Consider the following 14,415-nt stretch of genomic DNA (forward strand, 5'->3'; position numbering starts at 1 on the left):
ACAGAGATAAACTGATTTGTGTTCGCAGGAGTTTCTAAATTCTTTCTGTGAAGAAGCGGAAAACGCTATTTTCCAGCCAAATGCAAGCATTTCCCAAATAGCTGTAAATCTCCGTCTAAAACACAATACGAACGTATCCTTCAGACTGCTCTGCTGGGTGTTTTTTTACCTAAGGGAGTTGAATCTGCCTCTAGATTAAGAGAGTGAGAAGCACGTTGCTTCTCGGAGCTGCGTTTTGATATGCCAGAGTGAATGGGAGAAAACGCGGTTTGGAGAAATATCTGCTTCTAAAACCAAAACGGAACAACCTAACAGAACGGTCTTCAATGTGTGCGTTCAACGTACAGAGTTAAACTGATGTATGTTTGCCGGAGTTTCTAAACACTTTCTCTGAAGAAGCGAAATACGCATTTTCCCAGCCAAATGCAAGCATTTCCCAAATAGCTGTAAATCTCCGTGTAAAACGCAAAATGAACGTATCCTTCAGACTGCTCTGCTGGGTGTTCGCTTACCTAAGGGAGTTCAATCTGCCTCTAGATTCAGAGAGTGAGAAGCACGTTGCTTTTCGGAGCTGCGTTTTGATATGCCAGAGTGAATGGGAGAAAACGCGGTTTGGAGAAATATCTGCTTCTAAAACCAAAACGGAGCAACCTAACAGAACGGCCTTCAATGTGTGCGTTCAACTTACAGAGTTAAACTGATGTGTGTTTGCAGGAGTTTCTAAACATTTTCTGTGAAGAAGCAAAAAACGCTATTTCCCAGCAAAATGCAAGCATTTCACAAATAGCTGTAAATCTACCTCTAAAACACAAAACGAACGTATCCTTCAGACTGCTCTGCTGGGTGTTCGCTTACCTAAGAAAGTTGAATCTCCCTCTAGATTCAGAGAGTGAGAAGCCCGTTGCTTCTTGGAGCTGCGTTTTGATATGCCAGAGTGAATGGGAGTAAACGCGGTTTGGAGAAATATCTGCTTCTAAAACCAAAACGGAGCAACCTAACAGAACGGCCTTCAATGTGTGCGTTCAACTTATAGAGTTAAACTGATGTGTTGTTGCAGGAGTTTCTAAACCATTTCTGTGAAGAAGTGGAAAAAGCATTTTCCCAGCAAAATACAAGCATATCCCAAATAGCTGTAAATCTCCGTCTAAAACAAGAAACGAACGTATCCTTCAGACTGCTCTGCTGGGTGTTCGCTTACCTAAGGGAGTTGAATCTGCCTCTAGATTGAGAGAGTGAGAAGCACATTGCTTCTCGGAGCTGCGTTTTGATATGCCAGAGTGAATGGGAGTAAACGCGGTTTGGAGAAATATCTGCTTCTAAAACCAAAACGGAGCAACCTAACAGAACGGCCTTCAATGTGTGCGTTCAACTTAAAGAGGTAAACTGATAGGTGTTTGCAGGAGTTTCTAAACCCTTTCTGTGATGAAGCGGAAAAAGCATTTTCCCAGCCAAATGCAAGCATTTCCAAAATAGCTGTAAATCTCCGTCTAAAACACGAAACGAATGTATCATTCAGAATGCTCTGCTGGGTGTTCGCTTACCTAAGGGAGTTGAATCTGCCTCTAGATTCAGAGAGTGAGAAGCCCGTTTTTTCTTGGAGCTGAGTTTTGATATGCCAGAATGAAAGGGAGTAAACGCGGTTTGGATAAATAACTGATTCTAAATGCAAAACGGAGCAACCTAACAGAACGGCCTTCAATGTGTGCGTTCAACCTACAGTGTTAAACTGATGTGTGTTTGCAGGAGTTTCTAAATCCTTTCTGTGAAGCAGCGGAAAACGCTATTTTTCAGCCAAATGCAAGCATTTCCCAAATAGATGTAAATCTCCGTCTAAAACAAAAATCGAACGTATCCTTCAGATTGCTCTGCTGGGTGTTGGCTTACCTAAGGGAGTTGAATCTGCCTCTAGATTGAGAGAGTGAGAAGCACGTTGCTTCTCGGAGCTGCGTTTTGATATGCCAGAGTGAATGGGAGTAAACGCGGTTTGGAGAAATATCTGCTTCTAAAACCAAAACGGAGCAACCTAACAGAACGGCCTTCAATGTGTGCGTTCAACCTACAGTGTTAAACTGATGTGTGTTTGCAGGAGTTTCTAAATCCTTATTGTGAAGAAGCGGAAAACGCTATTTCCCAGCCAAATCCAAGCATTTCCCAAATAGCTGTAAATCTCCGTCTAAAACACAAATCGAACGTATCCTTCAGACTGCTCTGCTGGGTGTTCGCTTGCCTAAGGAAGTTGAATCTGCCTCTAGATTGACAGAGTGAGAAGCAAGTTGCTTCTCGGAGCTGCGTTTTGATATGCCAGAGTGAATGGGAGAAAACGCGGTTTGGAGAAATATCTGCTTCTAAAACCAAAACGGAACAACCTAACAGAACGGTCTTCAATGTGTGCTTTCAACTTACAGAGTTAAACTGATGTGTGTTTGCAGGAGTTTCTAAACCCTTTCTCTGAAGAAGCGGAAAACGCATTTTCCCAGTCATATGCAAGCATTTCCCAAATAGCTGTAAATCTCCGTCTAAAACACAAAAGGAACGTATCCTTCAGACTGCTCTGCTGGGTGTTCGCTTACCTAAGGGAGTTCAATCTGCCTCTAGATTCAGAGAGTGAGAAGCACGTTGCTTCTCTGAGCTGCGTTTTGATATGCCAGAGTGAACCGGAGTAAACGCGGTTTGGAGAAATATCTGCTTGTAAAACCAAAACGGAGCAACCTAACAGAACGGCCTTCAATGTGTGCGTTCAAGTTGCAGAGTTAAACTGATGTGTGTTTGCAGGAGTTTCTAAACATTTTCTGTGAAGAAGCAGAAAACGCTATTTCCCTGCAAATTGCAAGCATTTTTCAAATAGCTGTAAATCTACGTCTAAAACACAAAACGAACGTATCCTTCAAACTACTCTGCTGGGTGTTCGCTTACCTAAGAAAGTTGTATCTGCCTCTAGATTCAGAGAGTGAGAAGCCCGTTGCTTCTCGGAGCTGCGTTTTGATATGCCAGAGTGAATGGGAGTAAACGCGGTTTGGAGAAATATCTGTTTCTAAAAACAAAACGGAGCAACCTAACAGAACGGCCTTCAATGTGTGCGTTCAGCTTACAGAGTGAAACTGATGTGTGTTTCCAGGAGTTTCTAAACCCTTTCTGTGAAGAAGCAAAAAAGGCTATTTCCCATCAAAATGCTAGCATTTCCCAAATAGCTGTAAATCTCCGTCTAAAACACAAAACGAACGTATCCTTCAGACTGCTCTGCTGGGTGTTCGCTTACCTAAGGGAGTTGAATCTGCTTCTAGATTCAGAGAGTGAGAAGCCCGTTGCTTCTCGGAGCTGCGTTTTGATATGCCAGAGTGAAAGGGAGTAAACGCGGTTTGGAGAAATATCTGCTTCTAAAACCAAAACGGAGCAACCTAACACAACGGCCTGCAATGTGTGCGTTCAACCTACAGAGATAAACTGATGTGTGTTTGCAGGAGTTTCTCAATTCTTTCTGGGAAGAAGCGGAAAACGCTATTTTCCAGCCAAATGCAAGCATTTCCCAAATAGCTGTAAATCTCCGTCTAAAACACAAAACGAACGTATCCTTCAGACTGCTCTGCTGGGTGTTTTCTTACCTAAGGGAGTTGAATCTGCCTCTAGATGGAGAGAGTGAGAAGCACGTTGCTTCTCGGAGCTGCGTTTTGATATGCCAGAATGAATGGGAGAAAACGCGGTTTGGAGAAATATCTCCTTCTAAATCCAAAACGGAACAACCTAAAAGAACGGTCTTCAATGTGTGCGTTCAACGTACAGAATTAAACTGATGTATGTTTGCAGGAGTTTCTAAACACTTTCTCTGAAGAAGCAAAATACGCATTTTCCCAGCCAAATGCAAGCATTTCCCAAATAGCTATAAATCATTGTGTAAAACGCAAAATGAACGTATCCTTTAGACTGCTCTGCTGGGTGTTCGCTTACCTAAGGGAGTTCAATCTGCCTCTAGATTCAGAGAGTGAGAAGCACGTTGCTTTTCGGAGCTGCGTTTTGATATGCCAGAGTGAATAAGAGAAAACGCGGTTTGGAGAAATATCTGCTTCTAAAACCAAAACGGAGCAACCTAACAGAACGGTCTTCAATGTGTGCTTTCAACTTACAGAGTTAAACTGATGTGTGTTTGCAGGAGTTTCTAAACCCTTTCTCTGAAGAAGCGGAAAACGCATTTTCCCAGTCAAATGCAAGCATTTCCCAAATAGCTGTAAATCTCCGTCTAAAACACAAAAGGAACGTATCCTTCAGACTGCTCTGCTGGGTGTTCGCTTACCTAAGGGAGTTCAATCTGCCTCTAGATTCAGAGAGTGAGAAGCACGTTGCTTCTCTGAGCTGCGTTTTGATATGCCAGAGTGAACCGGAGTAAACGCGGTTTGGAGAAATATCTGCTTCTAAAACCAAAACGGAGCAACCTAACAGAACGGCCTTCAATGTGTGCGTTCAACTTAAAGGGTTAAACTGATAGGTGTTTGCAGGAGTTTCTAAACCCTTTCTGTGAAGAAGGGGAAAAAGCATTTTCCCAGCCAAATGCAAGCATTTCCCAAATAGCTGTAAATCTCCGTCTAAAACACGAAACGAATGTATCATTCAGACTGCTCTGCTGGGTGTTCGCTTACCTAAGGGAGTTGAATCTGCCTCTAGATTCAGACAGTGAGAAGCATGTTGCTTCTCGGAGCTGCGTTTTGATATGCCAGAGTGAATGGGAGTAAACGCGGTTTGGAGAAATATCAGCTTCTAAAACCAAAACGGAGCTACCTAACAGAACGGCCTTCAAAGCGTGCGTTCAACTTACAGAGCTGAACTGATGTGTGTTTGCAGGAGTTTCTAAACCCTTTCTCTGAAGAAGCGGAAAACGCATTTTCCCAGCCAAATGCAAGCATTTCTTAAATAGCTGGAAATCTCCGTCTAAAACACAAAACGAACGTATCATTCAGACTGCTCAGCTGGGTGTTCGCTTACCTAAGGGAGTTGAATCTGCCTCTAAATTCAGAAAGTCAGAAGCCCGTATTTTCTTGGAGCTGAGTTTTGATATGCCAGAGTGAAAAAGAGTAAACGCGGTTTGGAGAAATATCTGATTCTAAAACCAAAACGGAGCAACCTAACAGAACGGCCTTCAATGTGTGCGTTCAACATACAGAGTTAAACTGATGTGTGTTTGCAGAAGTTTCTAAACCCTTTCTGTGAAGAAGCAAAAAACGCTATTTCCCAGCCAAATGCTAGCATCTTTCAAATAGCTGTAAATCTCCTTCTAAAACACAAAACGAACGTATCCTTCAGACTGCTCTGCTGGGTATTCGCTTAACTAAGGCAGTTGAATCTGCTTCTAGATTCAGAGAGTGAGAAGCCCGTTGCTTCTCGGAGCTGCGTTTTGATATGCCAGAGTGAATGGGAGTAATCGCGGTTTTGAGAAATATCTGCTTCTTAAACCAAAACGGAGCAACCTAAGAGAACGGCCTTCAATGTTTTCGTTCAACTTACAGAGTTAAACTGATGTGTGTTTGCACGAGTTTCTAAACCCTTTCTGTGAAGAAGCGGAAAACGCTATTTCCCAGCCTAATGCAAGCATGTCCCAAATAGCTGTAAATCTCCGTCTAAAACACAAAACGAACGTATCCTTCAGACTGCTCTGCAGGGTATTCGCTTACCTAAGGGAGTTCAATCTGCCTCTAGATTCAGAGAGTCAGAAGCCCGTTGCTTCTCGGAGCTGCGTTTTGACATGCCAGAGTGTAAGGTAGTAAACACGATTTGGAGAAATATCTGCTTCTAAAACCAAAACGGAGCACCCTAACAGAACGGCCCTCAATGTGTGCGTTCAACTTACAGAGTTAAAGTGACGTTGGTTTGCAGGAGTTTCTAAACTTTTTCTGTGAAGAAGCGGAATACGCATTTTCCCAGCCAAATGCAACCACTGCCAAAATAGCTGGAAATCTCCGTTTGAAACACAAAACGAACGTATCTTTCAGACTGCTCTGCTGGGTGTTCTGTTACCTAAGGGAGTTCAATCTGCCTCTAGATTCAGAGAGTGAGAAACAAGTTGCTTCTCGGAGCTGCGTTTTGATATGCCAGAGTGAAAGGGAGAAAACGCGGTTTGGAGAAATATCTGCTTCTAAAACCAAAACGGAGCAAAGTAACACAACGGCCTTCAATGTGTGCTTTCAACCTACAGAGATAAACTGATATGTGTTTGTAGGAGTTTCTCAATTCTTTCTGTGAAGAAGCGGAAAACGCTATTTTCCAGCCAAATGCAAGCATTTCCCAAATAGGTGTAAATCTCCGTCTAAAACACAAAACGAACGTATCCTTCAGATTGCTCTGCTGAGTGTTCGCTTACCTAAGAGAGTTCAATCTGCCTCTAGATTCAGAGAGTGAGAAGCCCGTTGCTTCTCAAAGCTGCGTTTTGATATGCCAGAGTGAATGGGAGTAAACGCGGTTTGGAGAAATATCTGCTTCTAAAACCAAAACGGAGCTACCTAAAAGAACGGCCTTCAATGCGTGTGTTCAACTTACAGAGTTAAACTGATGTGTGTTTGCAGGAGTTTCTAAACCCTTTCTGTGAAGAAGCGGAAAAAGCATTTTCCCAGCCAAATGGAAGCATTTCCAAAATAGCTGGAAATCTCCGTCTAAAACACAAAACGAACGTATCATTCAGACTGCTCAGCTGGGTGTTCGCTTACCTAAGGGAGTTGAATCTGCCTCTAGATTCAGAGAGTGAGAAGCCCGTTGCATCTCGGAGCTGCGTTTTGATATGCCAGAGTGAAAGGGAGTAAACGCGGTTTGGAGAAATATCTGCTTCTAAAACCAAAACGGAGCAACCTAACACAACGGCCTTCAATGTGTGCGTTCAACCTACAGAGATAAACTGATTTGTGTTCGCAGGAGTTTCTCAAATCTTTCTGTGAAGAAGCGGAAAACGCTATTTTCCAGCCAAATGCAAGCATTTCCCAAATAGCTGTAAATCTCCGTCTAAAACACAAAACGAACGTATCCATCAGACGGCTCTGCTGGGTGTTCACTTACCTAAGGAAGTTGAATCTGCCTCTAGATTCAGAGAGTGAGAAGCCCGTTTTTTCTTGGAGCTGAGTTTTGATATTCCAGAGTGAAAATGAGTAAACGCGGTTTGGAGAAATATCTGATTCTAAAACCAAAACGGAGCAACCTAACAGAACGGCCTTCAATGTGTGCGTTCAACTTACAGAGTTAAACTGATGTGTGTTTGCAGGAGTTTCTAAACTATTTCTGTGAAGAAGAGGAAAACGCATTTTCCCAGCCAAATGCAAGAATTTCCCAAATAGCTGTAAATCTCCGTCTAAAATACAAAACGAACGTATCCTTCAGACTGCTCTGCTTTTTGTTCGCTTACCTAAGGGAGTTGAATCTGCCTCTAGATTCAGAGAGTGAGAAGCTCGTTTTATCTTGGAGCTGAATTTTGATATGCCAGAGTGAAAGGGAGTAAACGCGGTTTGGAGAAATATCTGATTCTAAATCCAAAACGGAGCAACTTAACAGAACTGCCTTCAATGTGTGCGTTCAACCTACAGTGTTAAACTGATGTGTGTTTGCAGGAGTTTCTAAATCCTTTCTGTGAAGAAGCGGAAAACGCTATTTCCCAGCCAAATGCAAGCATTTCCCAAATAGCTGTAAATATACGTCTAAAACACAAATCGAACGTATCCTTCAGACTGCACTGCTGGGTGTTCGCTTACCTAAGGGAGTTGAATCTGACTCTAGATTCAGAGAGTGAGAAGCACGTTGCTTCTCGGAGCTGCGTTTTGATATGCCAGAGTGAATGGGAGTAAACGCTGTTTGGAGAAATATCTGCTTCTAAAACCAAAACGGAGCAACCTAACAGAACGGCCTTCAATGTGTGCATTCAACTTACAGAGTTAAACTGATGTGTGTTTGCAGGAGTTTCTAAACATTTTCTGTGAAGAAGCAAAAAACGCTATTTCCCAGCAAAATGCAAGCATTTCCCAAATAGCTGTAAATCTACGTCTAAAACACAAAACGAACGTATCCTTCAGACTGCTCTGCTGGGTGTTTTCTTACCTAAGGGAGTTGAATCTGCCTCTAGATGGAGAGAGTGAGAAGCACGTTGCTTCTCGGAGCTGCGTTTTGATATGCCAGACTGAATGGGAGAAAACCCGGTTTGGAGAAATATCTCCTTCTAAATCCAAAACGGAACAACCTAAAAGAACGGTCTTCAATGTGTGCGTTCAACGTACAGAATTAAACTGATGTATGTTTGCAGGAGTTTCTAAACACTTTCTCTGAAGAAGCAAAATACGCATTTTCCCAGCCAAATGCAAGCATTTCCCTAATAGCTATAAATCTTTGTGTAAAACGCAAAATGAACGTATCCTTTAGACTGCTCTGCTGGGTGTTCGCTTACCTAAGGGAGTTCAATCTGCCTCTAGATTCAGAGAGTGAGAAGCACGTTGCTTTTCGAAGCTGCGTTTTGATATGCCAGTGAATAAGAGAAAACGCGGTTTGGAGAAATATCTGCTTCTAAAACCAAAACGGAGCAACCTAACAGAACGGTCTTCAATGTGTGCTTTCAACTTACAGAGTTAAACTGATGTGTGTTTGCAGGAGTTTCTAAACCCTTTCTCTGAAGAAGCGGAAAACGCATTTTCCCAGTCAAATGCAAGCATTTCCCAAATAGCTGTAAATCTTTGTCTAAAACACAAAAGGAACGTAACCTTCAGACTGCTCTGCTGGGTGTTCGCTTACCTAAGGGAGTTCAATCTGCCTCTAGATTCAGAGAGTGAGAAGCACGTTGCTTCTCTGAGCTGCGTTTTGATATGCCAGAGTGAAAGGGAGTAAACGCGGTTTGGAGAAATATCTGCTTCTAAAACCAAAACGGAGCAACCTAACAGAACGGCCTTCAATGTGTGCGTTCAACTTAAAGGGTTAAACTGATAGGTGTTTGCAGGAGTTTCTAAACCCTTTCTGTGAAGAAGGGGAAAAAGCATTTTCCCAGCCAAATGCAAGCATTTCCCAAATAGCTGTAAATCTCCGTCTAAAACACGAAACGAATGTATCATTCAGACTGCTCTGCTGGGTGTTCGCTTACCTAAGGGAGTTGAATCTGCCTCTAGATTCAGACAGTGAGAAGCATGTTGCTTCTCGGAGCTGCGTTTTGATATGCCAGAGTGAATGGGAGTAAACGCGGTTTGGAGAAATATCAGCTTCTAAAACCAAAACGGAGCTACCTAACAGAACGGCCTTCAAAGCGTGCGTTCAACTTACAGAGCTGAACTGATGTGTGTTTGCAGGAGTTTCTAAACCCTTTCTCTGAAGAAGCGGAAAACGCATTTTCCCAGCCAAATGCAAGCATTTCTTAAATAGCTGGAAATCTCCGTCTAAAACACAAAACGAACGTATCATTCAGACTGCTCAGCTGGGTGTTCGCTTACCTAAGGGAGTTGAATCTGCCTCTAAATTCAGAAAGTCAGAAGCCCGTATTTTCTTGGAGCTGAGTTTTGATATGCCAGAGTGAAAAAGAGTAAACGCGGTTTGGAGAAATATCTGATTCTAAAACCAAAACGGAGCAACCTAACAGAACGGCCTTCAATGTGTGCGTTCAACATACAGAGTTAAACTGATGTGTGTTTGCAGAAGTTTCTAAACCCTTTCTGTGAAGAAGCAAAAAACGCTATTTCCCAGCCAAATGCTAGCATCTTTCAAATAGCTGTAAATCTCCTTCTAAAACACAAAACGAACGTATCCTTCAGACTGCTCTGCTGGGTATTCGCTTAACTAAGGCAGTTGAATCTGCTTCTAGATTCAGAGAGTGAGAAGCCCGTTGCTTCTCGGAGCTGCGTTTTGATATGCCAGAGTGAATGGGAGTAATCGCGGTTTTGAGAAATATCTGCTTCTTAAACCAAAACGGAGCAACCTAAGAGAACGGCCTTCAATGTTTTCGTTCAACTTACAGAGTTAAACTGATGTGTGTTTGCACGAGTTTCTAAACCCTTTCTGTGAAGAAGCGGAAAACGCTATTTCCCAGCCTAATGCAAGCATGTCCCAAATAGCTGTAAATCTCCGTCTAAAACACAAAACGAACGTATCCTTCAGACTGCTCTGCAGGGTATTCGCTTACCTAAGGGAGTTCAATCTGCCTCTAGATTCAGAGAGTCAGAAGCCCGTTGCTTCTCGGAGCTGCGTTTTGACATGCCAGAGTGTAAGGTAGTAAACACGATTTGGAGAAATATCTGCTTCTAAAACCAAAACGGAGCACCCTAACAGAACGGCCCTCAATGTGTGCGTTCAACTTACAGAGTTAAAGTGACGTTGGTTTGCAGGAGTTTCTAAACTTTTTCTGTGAAGAAGCGGAATACGCATTTTCCCAGCCAAATGCAACCACTGCCAAAATAGCTGGAAATCTCCGTTTGAAACACAAAACGAACGTATCTTTCAGACTGCTCTGCTGGGTGTTCTGTTACCTAAGGGAGTTCAATCTGCCTCTAGATTCAGAGAGTGAGAAACAAGTTGCTTCTCGGAGCTGCGTTTTGATATGCCAGAGTGAAAGGGAGAAAACGCGGTTTGGAGAAATATCTGCTTCTAAAACCAAAACGGAGCAAAGTAACACAACGGCCTTCAATGTGTGCTTTCAACCTACAGAGATAAACTGATATGTGTTTGTAGGAGTTTCTCAATTCTTTCTGTGAAGAAGCGGAAAACGCTATTTTCCAGCCAAATGCAAGCATTTCCCAAATAGGTGTAAATCTCCGTCTAAAACACAAAACGAACGTATCCTTCAGATTGCTCTGCTGAGTGTTCGCTTACCTAAGGGAGTTCAATCTGCCTCTAGATTCAGAGAGTGAGAAGCCCGTTGCTTCTCAAAGCTGCGTTTTGATATGCCAGAGTGAATGGGAGTAAACGCGGTTTGGAGAAATATCTGCTTCTAAAACCAAAACGGAGCTACCTAAAAGAACGGCCTTCAATGCGTGTGTTCAACTTACAGAGTTAAACTGATGTGTGTTTGCAGGAGTTTCTAAACCCTTTCTGTCAAGAAGCGGAAAAAGCATTTTCCCAGCCAAATGGAAGCATTTCCAAAATAGCTGGAAATCTCCGTCTAAAACACAAAACGAACGTATCATTCAGACTGCTCAGCTGGGTGTTCGCTTACCTAAGGGAGTTGAATCTGCCTCTAGATTCAGAGAGTGAGAAGCCCGTTGCATCTCGGAGCTGCGTTTTGATATGCCAGAGTGAGAGGGAGTAAACGCGGTTTGGAGAAATATCTGCTTCTAAAACCAAAACGGAGCAACCTAACACAACGGCCTTCAATGTGTGCGTTCAACCTACAGAGATAAACTGATTTGTGTTCGCAGGAGTTTCTCAAATCTTTCTGTGAAGAAGCGGAAAACGCTATTTTCCAGCCAAATGCAAGCATTTCCCAAATAGCTGTAAATCTCCGTCTAAAACACAAAACGAACGTATCCATCAGACGGCTCTGCTGGGTGTTCACTTACCTAAGGAAGTTGAATCTGCCTCTAGATTCAGAGAGTGAGAAGCCCGTTTTTTCTTGGAGCTGAGTTTTGATATTCCAGAGTGAAAATGAGTAAACGCGGTTTGGAGAAATATCTGATTCTAAAACCAAAACGGAGCAACCTAACAGAACGGCCTTCAATGTGTGCGTTCAACTTACAGAGTTAAACTGATGTGTGTTTGCAGGAGTTTCTAAACTATTTCTGTGAAGAAGAGGAAAACGCATTTTCCCAGCCAAATGCAAGAATTTCCCAAATAGCTGTAAATCTCCGTCTAAAATACAAAACGAACGTATCCTTCAGACTGCTCTGCTTTTTGTTCGCTTACCTAAGGGAGTTGAATCTGCCTCTAGATTCAGAGAGTGAGAAGCTCGTTTTATCTTGGAGCTGAATTTTGATATGCCAGAGTGAAAGGGAGTAAACGCGGTTTGGAGAAATATCTGATTCTAAATCCAAAACGGAGCAACTTAACAGAACTGCCTTCAATGTGTGCGTTCAACCTACAGTGTTAAACTGATGTGTGTTTGCAGGAGTTTCTAAATCCTTTCTGTGAAGAAGCGGAAAACGCTATTTCCCAGCCAAATGCAAGCATTTCCCAAATAGCTGTAAATATACGTCTAAAACACAAATCGAACGTATCCTTCAGACTGCACTGCTGGGTGTTCGCTTACCTAAGGGAGTTGAATCTGACTCTAGATTCAGAGAGTGAGAAGCACGTTGCTTCTCGGAGCTGCGTTTTGATATGCCAGAGTGAATGGGAGTAAACGCTGTTTGGAGAAATATCTGCTTCTAAAACCAAAACGGAGCAACCTAACAGAACGGCCTTCAATGTGTGCATTCAACTTACAGAGTTAAACTGATGTGTGTTTGCAGGAGTTTCTAAACATTTTCTGTGAAGAAGCAAAAAACGCTATTTCCCAGCAAAATGCAAGCATTTCCCAAATAGCTGTAAATCTACGTCTAAAACACAAAACGAACGTATCCTTCAGACTGCTCTGCTGGGTGTTTTCTTACCTAAGGGAGTTGAATCTGCCTCTAGATGGAGAGAGTGAGAAGCACGTTGCTTCTCGGAGCTGCGTTTTGATATGCCAGACTGAATGGGAGAAAACCCGGTTTGGAGAAATATCTCCTTCTAAATCCAAAACGGAACAACCTAAAAGAACGGTCTTCAATGTGTGCGTTCAACGTACAGAATTAAACTGATGTATGTTTGCAGGAGTTTCTAAACACTTTCTCTGAAGAAGCAAAATACGCATTTTCCCAGCCAAATGCAAGCATTTCCCTAATAGCTATAAATCTTTGTGTAAAACGCAAAATGAACGTATCCTTTAGACTGCTCTGCTGGGTGTTCGCTTACCTAAGGGAGTTCAATCTGCCTCTAGATTCAGAGAGTGAGAAGCACGTTGCTTTTCGAAGCTGCGTTTTGATATGCCAGTGAATAAGAGAAAACGCGGTTTGGAGAAATATCTGCTTCTAAAACCAAAACGGAGCAACCTAACAGAACGGTCTTCAATGTGTGCTTTCAACTTACAGAGTTAAACTGATGTGTGTTTGCAGGAGTTTCTAAACCCTTTCTCTGAAGAAGCGGAAAACGCATTTTCCCAGTCAAATGCAAGCATTTCCCAAATAGCTGTAAATCTTTGTCTAAAACACAAAAGGAACGTAACCTTCAGACTGCTCTGCTGGGTGTTCGCTTACCTAAGGGAGTTCAATCTGCCTCTAGATTCAGAGAGTGAGAAGCACGTTGCTTCTCTGAGCTGCGTTTTGATATGCCAGAGTGAAAGGGAGTAAACGCGGTTTGGAGAAATATCTGCTTCTAAAACCAAAACGGAGCAACCTAACAGAACGGCCTTCAATGTGTGCGTTCAACTTAAAGGGTTAAACTGATAGGTGTTTGCAGGAGTTTCTAAACCCTTTCTGTGAAGAAGGGGAAAAAGCATTTTCCCAGCCAAATGCAAGCATTTCCCAAATAGCTGTAAATCTCCGTCTAAAACACGAAACGAATGTATCATTCAGACTGCACTGCTGGGTGTTCGCTTACCTAAGGGAGTTGAATCTGCCTCTAGATTCAGACAGTGAGAAGCATGTTGCTTCTCGGAGCTGCGTTTTGATATGCCAGAGTGAATGGGAGTAAACGCGGTTTGGAGAAATATCAGCTTCTAAAACCAAAACGGAGCTACCTAACAGAACGGCCTTCAAAGCGTGCGTTCAACTTACAGAGCTGAACTGATGTGTGTTTGCAGGAGTTTCTAAACCCTTTCTCTGAAGAAGCGGAAAACGCATTTTCCCAGCCAAATGCAAGCATTTCTTAAATAGCTGGAAATCTCCGTCTAAAACACAAAACGAACGTATCATTCAGACTGCTCAGCTGGGTGTTCGCTTACCTAAGGGAGTTGAATCTGCCTCTAAATTCAGAAAGTCAGAAGCCCGTATTTTCTTGGAGCTGAGTTTTGATATGCCAGAGTGAAAAAGAGTAAACGCGGTTTGGAGAAATATCTGATTCTAAAACCAAAACGGAGCAACCTAACAGAACGGCCTTCAATGTGTGCGTTCAACATACAGAGTTAAACTGATGTGTGTTTGCAGAAGTTTCTAAACCCTTTCTGTGAAGAAGCAAAAAACGCTATTTCCCAGCAAAATGCTAGCATCTCCCAAATAGCTGTAAATCTCCTTCTAAAACACAAAACGAACGTATCCTTCAGACTGCTCTGCTGGGTATTCGCTTAACTAAGGCAGTTGAATCTGCTTCTAGATTCAGAGAGTGAGAAGCCCGTTGCTTCTCGGAGCTGCGTTTTGATATGCCAGAGTGAATGGGAGTAATCGCGGTTTTGAGAAATATCTGCTTCTTAAACCAAAACGGAGCAACCTAAGAGAACGGCCTTCAATGTTTTCGTTCAACTTACAGAGTTAAACT

The sequence above is a fragment of the Callithrix jacchus genome, chromosome 2 (assembly GCF_049354715.1).
Source record: "Callithrix jacchus isolate 240 chromosome 2, calJac240_pri, whole genome shotgun sequence".
Taxonomy (NCBI): domain Eukaryota; kingdom Metazoa; phylum Chordata; class Mammalia; order Primates; family Cebidae; genus Callithrix; species Callithrix jacchus.